We start from the raw sequence: 10287 nt of genomic DNA, 5'->3' as shown, positions 1-10287 counted from the left end.
ATAAATAAATAAATGAATAGAAAAATTTATAAATGAATGAGTAAAAAGATAAATAAATAAATAAAATGAAATGCAACAAAAAAGAAAAGAAAGGAAACTGAGAAAAAGAGCAAATAAGTATTTTCGGAGAGACGTAGTTCATACAGACAACTTCCTCACATTCAGAGCATCACTACAGAGCTTATTATTTCGGAGAAAAAAGGGTATGCAAAATAAAGGTGAATCGTTTGGCAGTGGACTGTTTTTGATCCTGGCAGTCAGTGATCAAGGTTCGAGAGAGATACGGATACGGATGATTTGTTCATTACAGGCCATTACCCCTACTGAAGGGGTATGTAAACAATTAATAATACATATAGCAAGGTTCGAGAGAGAGAAGGAGAGACAGGCAGGGATCAGAGACAGAAGAAACAGATAAAGAGAACGAACGAACGAGTGTTTTTCTTTTTGTTTTTGTTCCTGTTGTTGTTTTTGTGTTTTCAATGTGGGAAGTGCCATGAGCATCTATCTATCTATCTATCTATCTATATATATATATATATATATATATATATATATATATGCCACCTGCTAATAATAATAATGATATTGGTATTTATATAGCACTGAATCTTGTGCAGAGACAAATCAAAGCGCTTTCGCACCAGTCATTCACACGCATGCATAACTATAAACTGTAGAAACTAAAGACAAGAGGCAGGCAAGGGAGGCTATTTTGGGAAGAGGTGGGTTTTAAGGCCAGACTTGAAAGAGCTGAGTGTGGAGACTTGACGAAGCGAAAGAGGAAGTTCATTCCAGTTGCAGGGTCCAGAGACAGAGAAAGAACGGCGGCCAACAGAATCTGGGTATGCGTAAACAGAGTGGATCCGAAGCCGATCGTAGTGAGCGAGATGGAGTGTAGATGTGAAGGCAGCCGCTAGCAATAGTTACACGACTCCTCCTCTGTTTCAGCCACAGCTGCAGCCCAAGCTGACGCCACGTTCGCTCACAGTCTGGTGGCTGCACATAGGGTGTGGAGCCAGAGCAGCTTCCACCACAGTCTATCGGACATGCGCAGTGAGGCAGAGAAGACGGCCATCATGGAAGATCTGTACGAGAGGTGTCGACGACTGGTGCTGAGCAAGGACCCCCAGTCTTACCGGAGTGAATTTTTGATGGCCAGGCTTGTGATCAGGAAGGTGTAAAACACAGTACTTGACAGGTGAATAAAGTACTAAAACAATTACCTGTTGGTAATTTGCATAGCAATTTGTGTTTCTAAATTCGGTCATGTTACGTTCCACTTTTCACAGTTTTGAAGTATATACTTGTGTATATCACCACATATATCTCCACATTTACCCATAACTATCTGCCCATTATCTCTCTATACATTACGTTTATGTCTGCAAGTTCCTGGTGTTGGTCTTGGTTGTATTTCCCACTTCCATGCTTTACGATGTAAGCTTTGAACGCATGTTAAGGTCCGTATTGAGCTTCCTGTGTTTTGTAATAACTTTCCCAAGAATACATGGAGGAAACCTTCTGCATAAATGTCTTGTGGAGAGATTAAACAGCCAACTGTTTTACAATGCTTTCATTTGTTGACCACAGTAAAACATTTTGTCAAGATCCGTATTGAGCTTCCGGAGTTGTGTAGTAACTTTCCCAAGAATTCACTGAGGAAACTTTCTGCGTGACAACTTCAGATTCTTCCTTGTGTTTTGGTCTGACGAATTAGACTCATGCTTAGTGCATGTTAAAGGACTGGAACTAAGCATAAAGTATGTACGTGTCTGTGTATTTGTGTACATAGGTCCCTCTCTACTATCATCATTAGCAGTAGTGGTGATGGTGGTGGTGGTAGTAGTAGTGGTAGTAGCAATAGCAGCAGTATTAGTAGTAGTGGTAATAGTAGCAGTGTAGTATATACCAGTATTATTAATGTTGTGTCTTATCGTAATTGTTTTTGTTGTTATCACAAGAACATTTTGGAAAAGTAGGCAATGCCTAAAATCTTTATCCTTGAATAATAAAGTTTTTGAATCTCTCATTATGTGTTTATCTGTCTCTCGGTGTCATTCAAGAAATGTATATTTTGAGGAGAGGGGGAGGGTGGATAGCTATAGAAGGGGGGGGGGGGAGTGAAATGCGCGTGTGTGAAGGTGTTCGCCTGTCAAATGTCTTTTTTTTTTCTATTCAGCTGATCTGCTTATCAGTTTTTCTGTTCACTTGGTCTGTTCATTCATTCATTTGTTCTTCATTTTATTTAATGACTGTTACAGCAGTTTCCGTGACGTGATGTCACACACTGATGAATGGTTTGTTTGTTTTTGTTTTCGTGTTTTGTTTTTTGCTGTTGTTTTTCTGTTTGTTTTTCATGTGTGCAAACGTGTGTCCGTTGTAAACATTCGCGTTGGGATTTTCCCAGCTTCTACAAGTGGTACAAGAACAAGCTTTGTAGGATGGCAGGTGTGAACACTACTTTGAAGTCATTCGCTTCATGGTGATCTGGTAGGCAGGGTGATGAGTCAAGCGCCAGGGTCGTTATTTCGCGAAATAGAAAAAAAAGCTTGACAGAAGCTGTATTTTCTTTTCTTTTCTTTTTTCTTTTATTTTTACATCAAACGTGATGGTATGATTTGTAATGGGAACAGCAAGATCCCTAAAGAAATTCAATATCACGACATGGGATTAAATTTCGATTGTTCGTTTTCGATTAACAAGGTATAGTGGTTGGTTTTGAACAGAATATTTAAATGGTTTTTTTTCGTGATTCCTGTGTTCGATTGAGGTGTGTATCCCAAGTGTTGAAGGCCTTGCCTCTCTTGTTTTTTTTGTTAGTTCGCGTCTTTGTTGTTTTCTTTTCATATTTCATTACATTTTCTCGCGCTCATATTGCTCTCTCTCTCTCTCTCTCTCTCTCTCTCTCTCTCTCTTTCTTTGTGCGCGTCGGCACGCGTCCGCGCGTGTTTGTATGTGTGTCTGTCAGTCTGTCTGTGAGACCCATTGTCATACAGGAGTGAATGAATGAAGGAATGTGTGGTGTTCCTGTTGTTGTTGATGACACGTGGTGGTGGTGGTGGTGGTGGTGGTGGACTGGGGGAGGGGTGGACACTTGAGAATAAAGAATTCACAACATGGACACAATGGACACACTTCATACATGCACATCCTTTAATCATGAGATTTGAAAAAAAAAGAAAAAAAAAGAAGAAAACATTTAGAAAACTTGAAAAATGAAAGAAGAAAAAACAACACACATGGACCCCGCTCTCCTTCCTCCTCCTCTGCGCCTGCGCGCACACACACACACACGCCCGCGCGCTGATTAGCTGGTGTGTATATACACACCATTTAACTATATCCGTGAGCTTGGAAGACCCTGCAAGCGCTTCAAGGACACCTTGAAGACAAACCTCAAATCCTGTGACATAGACATCGCTTCCTGGGAAACTGACGCCCTTGACCGCTCTCGCTGGAGGATGCTATGCTCTCGTGGCATAAAGACGTTTGAAAACAAGAGAACGCTGGCTGTTAAGGAGAAGCGTGAGCGAAGGAAGCAGGGTTCAACTTCTGGAGATGTTTTCCCGTGCAACACCTGTAGGAAGTGCTGCGCATCCAGAATCGGCCTCTTCTCCCATATGAGGACACACACCGACAGATAAGCCTGCCTGCCTACTCATCCGTCGGACCGACGGGAGACTCCATCATCAACTATATCCAGCATCTCTGCTAGTGAACCCTCCGCCCACCCTCTTTGTCCTCTATGCCTACATACATAGTGGAGTGGTTGTCTTGTGGAAATGCGTCCATCTGGGAAGCGAGATGATTGAGCGCACGGTTTCCAGTCCCACACGTCAGTATTGTCTCCCCCTCCTCTAGACCCTGAGTGGTGGTCTAGGTGTTAAGTCATTCAGATGAGACAATAAAGCAAGGTCCCGTGTACAGCATGCACTTTGCGCACGTAAAAGAACCCATGGGCACGAAAGGGATGTCCCTGTCAAAATTTATATTTCCAAACGCCGCTTTAACCGAGACACAAATACATTTGCAGACAGAAAATATATACATGTATATATACATATGGATCGCGCTGCACTAGGGTGAGAGAGGAATCAGTTGTAACAAAAAGAAAACAAGAGAGGCAAGGCCTTCAAGACTCACTTGTGATACACTAAAAAAAAAAAAAAGAAATCTAATCGTTAAAATGTGTTCCGTATTTGTTATAAAGTTTTAAAGCTTCGGGTTAAAAAAAAAAAAGTCCTGACGGCAGATTCGAACCCCACGTGTTCGGGTGAGAAGAAACTGTCTTACCCAATACACTATCGAGGCTCCTTAACTGACGTTCAAAAATTTAACATTTAAACATGCTTTTTTTAAGGGCGACAAATCTATTGCGGTATTCGCAGTGAGAACGCTGTTTAAATATTATTCTGGTGTATCTTGGGCATTCAAAAAATCATTTAGGGCAATAAAAAATTCTTTTTAAGTCATCTTTTAAAGTCCGCGGTAAAGGAGACGTGGCTATCGCCGCAATCACACTGCACGTTTTCTCTGGATCAAGTTTAGTACAAGAATGTACGACAGGGTCGATTCAATTTCTCTTTTATGTTCATTCTAGTTTTATAGTTTTAAAGTTGATATGAAAATTGAGTATTTTGTTAAACTAATAACATGTAGAGCCAAGTACAAGTACTTCTAAACGTCGTATGAAGTGAAAAGGACTTCATTTTGAGAAAAGTCAAGACTGGTTTATTATTTTTAACTGTGAATTCCGACTGGTTTTGTTGATATTTTTATGGCAGTTTGGGGCATAATCCAGAAAATGACGAGGCGTTCACAAATCTTTCTCTGAATAAATATTTAATGGTCTCCTTCTCCAACTTTGCATCACATGTTGTCGTGTATTGTCGATTGAATGTAGGATTGAACGGGCAGGTCAACAACTTGAAACAAAAGGGCGTCGTTCGCGTTCGCGAGGAATATGAGCACGCGCTTTGAATATGTATAAATATGTGTACGGAATTGATTTTTGCCCTTGACCATCAGGGCTCAGCCAATAGATCTATAAAGTCCACTTTCTATAGAGTAAAACACAAGCTTTTTATGTATCGAGTATGATTTCAAAATATAATGTTTAAGATGAGAAAGATAAGTTTAAAGCAAATTAACCCCCCTAGCATTAGTTACAGATTAATTTCCCTTTTTTTACTATCTGCACCAAAGACATGCACCAGAAATATAACTTCCATGCTTAGCAAAAGAAGTTCCTGTTTGAACAAAAAAATATAAAAAATGACTGCTCTTGTTGCGTCAGAATATCAGACCAAAGTGTCAAGTTTAGAGAATATAAAAGATATAAATATAACAGTAGTTTGCATATAATTTGGCTTCTTTTTATTTTTTTGTGCCTATCCCAGAGGTGCAATTTTGTTTTAAACAAGATGACTGGAAAAAACTGACTTTTTCCCATTTTTATGCAGTATAAGTATTTGCAGAGAAAATGACAATGTTAAAGTTTACCACGGACACATACGCACATACATAGACAACCGAACACCGGGTTAAAACACAAACTCACTTTGTTTACACAAGTGAGTCAAAAAAGTACAATACAAATGTGCACGTGCATTTCAGAATATAAAATCCTTCTCTCTCTCTTTCTCTCTCGCACACATTTTCGGCTTTAGATCGGTGAACAGACACATTTTTCTCCAATGCATATCCGTGTATAAAAAAAAAAGAGAAGCAAACGCAGAGCTCAAACAAATCACCATTTCATTGTCTGAACTGAACACATTCACCTTCTTCTAGCACTCCTCAAAGAAGCAGAGCTGAGATAAATGACCATTTCATTGTCCAAACTTGAACTTCTGCTACAAGCACTCCCCAAAGACGCAAAGCTGAGACGAATTACCATTTCATTGTCTGAACTGAACACATTCACGTTGAACTACAAACACTCCCCAAAGATCTCCCTCTCCATCCCCAGACGAAGCTGGACCTTGCGGAAGTGCTCCCTTCGTGCCTCGGGGCCGGACCACAAAGGCTTGTTGTTGGAACATTCGGTGGGGCAGCACGAACACATCTCGCGACCCCCGACGAACTTGGCGCTGTGGCACGACACGCCAGCCTGCATGCACTGACAGGTCTCCATTCGGCACTCGGCGCACTCACAGCTGCAGCCGCCTTTTCTCCTGGTGCGGCAGGCTTCCTCCAAATCTTCCTGCAACTCCCGTTCAAGCTGCTGCATGCGTGCAGACCTTGTCGTGTCCCCCGTGACAGGCCGCATCACCTTACGGCGCTGTTTAATGTTGAGGCGAGGCAGGGTTTTGACACTGCTAGCGTCCTTCCCGCGTATAGGTTCCTTGGTGTGTGAGCAAAGGGAAACCGCTTCATCCCTGTAAAACACACGCAAGAAACATATCGGTTGAAGCATGGTATGGCCCACGTTGATTTACTAGTCATTTGGATGAGACGATAAACCGAGGTCCCGTGTGTAGCATGCACTTAGCGCACGTAAAAGAACCCATGGCAACAAAAGGGTTGTCCCTGGCAAAATTCTGTAGAAAAATCCACTTCGATAGCAATAATATATACAAAAAGAAAAAAACAACTGCAGGCAGGAAAAAATACAAAAAAAGGGGTGGTTGGGTCTCTCAGTGGAAGATCAGAAAGGAGGTGGGGATGGGAGAGTTGCTTCATTCTTTCACCTTAGCCATACCTGCACCGAGTATGATAATCATGTCCGACTGTTACCATCAGAACAGCAGAGGAGTCAACTTCTGTTCCAACTATCTGGGCTATAATTTGATTATGTTGGAGATGTCTTGCCCATGTTACATCCCCACTTTCTAGTCCAAGAGGGTTTTAGGACAGTCGGCGTTGAGATGGTTCCCTAAGGCCAACAACCCCCCAAGGCTGCAGCACTAAGAGCCAGGCAATCTTGCCTCCTAATTTGAGAGTCATAGTCCTTCACAAAAGACTAAACTGTATATGACTTTCCACTGCAATGGAGAAACCATTGATCATACAGCTCTCACTTTGCTGTTGGCCCAGCTGTAGACTTATGTCAATCTGTGGTAAGTGAGAAGACCAAAGTCAAAACCAACCCTAAGCCACCATTCTGACTGGAAAACACACAGTTATTGACACAGTTTCTTTGGACACGCAATCTAATTAGAAATAAACTTGCCAAAAGTAGCCAAATAAACGAAAGAAAAAACAAACAAACAATATATGTTACACAACCATATTTACAGAAACAGGGTTATACAATTTTTTTTTTCGTTACAGAAAGGGGGTGGTCTGGGTACTAGTCATTCAGATGAGGCGATAAACCGAGACCCCGTGTACAGCATCATCCGCTTGAAGCAGAAGTAAAATAGCCCGCGGCAACAGAAGGGTTGTCCCTGGCAAAACTGCGAAGAAAAATCCACTGTGAAAATTGCGGCAGCTAAAAACACGGACTGGGTGACAGAGATAAAAAATAAAGAGAGACAGACAGACACAACGAACGAAGACGTGGACAGACAGAACAAACAAAGACATGGACAGGCAGACAGACAGACAGAACGAACATCGACATGGACAGGTACAAAGTGAAAGCCAACACTACACACGGCTCTTACCCAAGGCAAACTTGGTGGTGTTCACTGGGAAGCGATCAAAGGTCAACGAGCGGCCGCACCGGTAGGTCTCACTCCTTCTGGTAAAGGTGACGGCCTTCTTGACCTTCTGGGGGCTTCTGGGTGCTCGGTCCTTTGATGCCAGTACTGCATCAGCCTCTTGCCCTCTGCGCTCTTGGCGCAGACCCTGGGAAATCGGCCATAGAGCAACCAGTGGTGAAACCATTGGTCGTAGGTTTCAGCAGAGGTAGTGCACTTCTTGACCATCTGGGGAGCCTTGAGGTGGTCTCCCCTCTTGACCTTCTTGGAAACCTTGCGGTGGTCTCCCCTCTTGACCTTCTTGGAAACCTTGCGGTGGTCTCCCCTCTTGACCTTCTGGGAAGCCTTGAGGTGGTCTCCCCTCTTGACCTTCTGAGGAGCCTTGAGGTGGTCTCCCCTCTTGAACCTCTGGGAAGCCTTGAGGTGCTCTCCCCTCTTGAACCTCTGGGAAGCCTTGAGGTGGTCTCCCCTCTTAACCCTCTGGGAAGCCTTGAGGTGGTCTCCCCTCTTGACCCTCTGGGAAGCCTTGAGGTGATCTCCCCTCTTAAACCTCTGGGAAGCCTTGAGGTGATCTCCCCTCTTAAACCTCTGGGAAGCCTTGAGGTGATCTCCCCTCTTAAACCTCTGGGAAGCCTTGAGGTGATCTCCCCTCTTAAACCTCTGGGAAGCCTTGAGGTGGTCTCCCCTCTTAAACCTCTGGGAAGCCTTGAGGTGATCTCCTCTCCTGACCTTCTGAAGGGCCTTGCGGTGGTCGGCCCTCTGAGGAATCTCTGGTGCTGGCGGCCAGATGGTGGCGACCTCTACAGAAAGTGGCACTTCTTGGGTATCGGGCTCTGAGGGGTGGAGGGTGGGGGTTGGACTGACGTCAGTGCGGAGATCCTTGCGGAGGTCGTCAAGGAAATCCCGGTAGAGGGACTTCGCGTCAAAGACAAAGTGCCCGGACGGAAAAGGCCGAGGAAGAGGGATGTGGAAACAGGTCTGTCTCCACCGAGCGTTGACGTTTTTCGTCGTCATCTTTCCCACCTGAAACGAGAACCTGTGATGAATATCCCTGCCTTATCTTTCTTTATGAAGGACTGACACTGTGTCACTGACTGTCCAGATTTCAAGATTCTAATCAACTTTTTGTTGAATCTGATACTTTTAATGGAACACAGTTCACTATATTCCAGACAGTTATCAAGGAACAGGTCAAAGATGTCATCCTCAAGATGCCAAAGAAATCATGCAGTCTCGATCCTATCCCACATTCTATACCTTACCAATGTTTAGAAGAATTACCACCTACTATAACCAATATCATGAATATGTTCTTGACCTAAGATGTTGTCCCACAGTCCTTCAAGCATGTCTTGGTGTCTCCCCTTTTGAAGAAAGATAGTCTTGATCCCGAAAACCTGAAAAAGTATAGGCCAGTATCAAACCTCCCATTTCTGTCTAAAGTCCTAGAACGTATTCTGTTTGGCCAGCTTATGAAACATCTTGAGATCCACAGTATCCTGGAGCCATTTCAGTCAGCATATAGAAAGGGACACAGCACGGAAACGGCCTTATTACGTGTGTTCAATGACCTGTTGCTAGCATCTGATGCAGGCAAGGTATCCATTCTGTCACTTCTGGACCTTTCTGAAGAATTTGACACAACGGACCATGACATTATGGTCAGAAGGTTGTGTGCTGTGTTCGGAGTCAATGGAACTGTTCTGAAAATTAATGGTTTCATTCCTTCTATCAGGTCGCACACACTCTGTCCTTGTAAATGGAAACCAGTCTGTTCAATCTGTGCTCAGGTATAGGGTACCACAAGGTTCCGTCCTGGGACCAGTACTCTTTACAATGTACACACACAACGTCTACGTTTGATCATCCAACTGTCTGTACCTCACTATCATCTGTTCGCTGACGATTTTCAACTGCATGATTCTACTATTCCCCCTAAATTTCCATGTTTAGCTTCTAAATTTAAAACTGGTATAGATAATGTAGCAAATTTGGATGAAACAAAACAAACTAAAAATGAATGATGACAAAACAGAACTCATGTTGACTGGTAATAAAATAAACACAAACAGATAAATACAACGTCTATCATTTGTTCTGGCATCGAAAATTCTTTCCCTAGTTCTGTCCTCAATCTTGGTTTTTACCTGGATTCATCCCTCACCATGTGAACCATCTGTGTAAAGTTCTTTTGTTTCAGCTTCGTAAGATTAGTAAAATGCACTCCTTCCTGTCTGTTGATATTGCCAACAAACTTGCTGTTGCCTTCATTTTATCCAGCCTATATTACTGCAATTCTCTCCTAGCTGGCCTCCCCAATGATAGACTCTACAAGCTCCAGAAAATACAGAAAAGTGCAGCTCGATTCGTCCTTAAAAAGTCGAGGATAGAGAGTGCAACTGCTCTCCTGCAGACACTTCATTGGTTGCCTGTTCAAGCCAGAATTGAATATAAAGTTGCCTGTCTATGCTTTCAGTCCCTGAATTGTGATACCACACGCTCACATTTTTCTGAGCATGTTAACCCGTACTTGCCAAACAGAACATTGAGATCTTGACTCCTTCTGGCTAACTGTTCCCTGATACTTCCTTAACTCCTGTGGAAAGAGGTCATTTTCCGTATTCGGCCCAACAACTTG

Source organism: Babylonia areolata, chromosome 17, assembly GCF_041734735.1.
Source record: "Babylonia areolata isolate BAREFJ2019XMU chromosome 17, ASM4173473v1, whole genome shotgun sequence".
NCBI classification, from domain to species: Eukaryota; Metazoa; Mollusca; class Gastropoda; order Neogastropoda; family Buccinidae; genus Babylonia; species Babylonia areolata.
The sequence above is the reverse complement of the archived record's forward strand: the minus strand, read 5'-3'. Positions refer to the sequence as shown.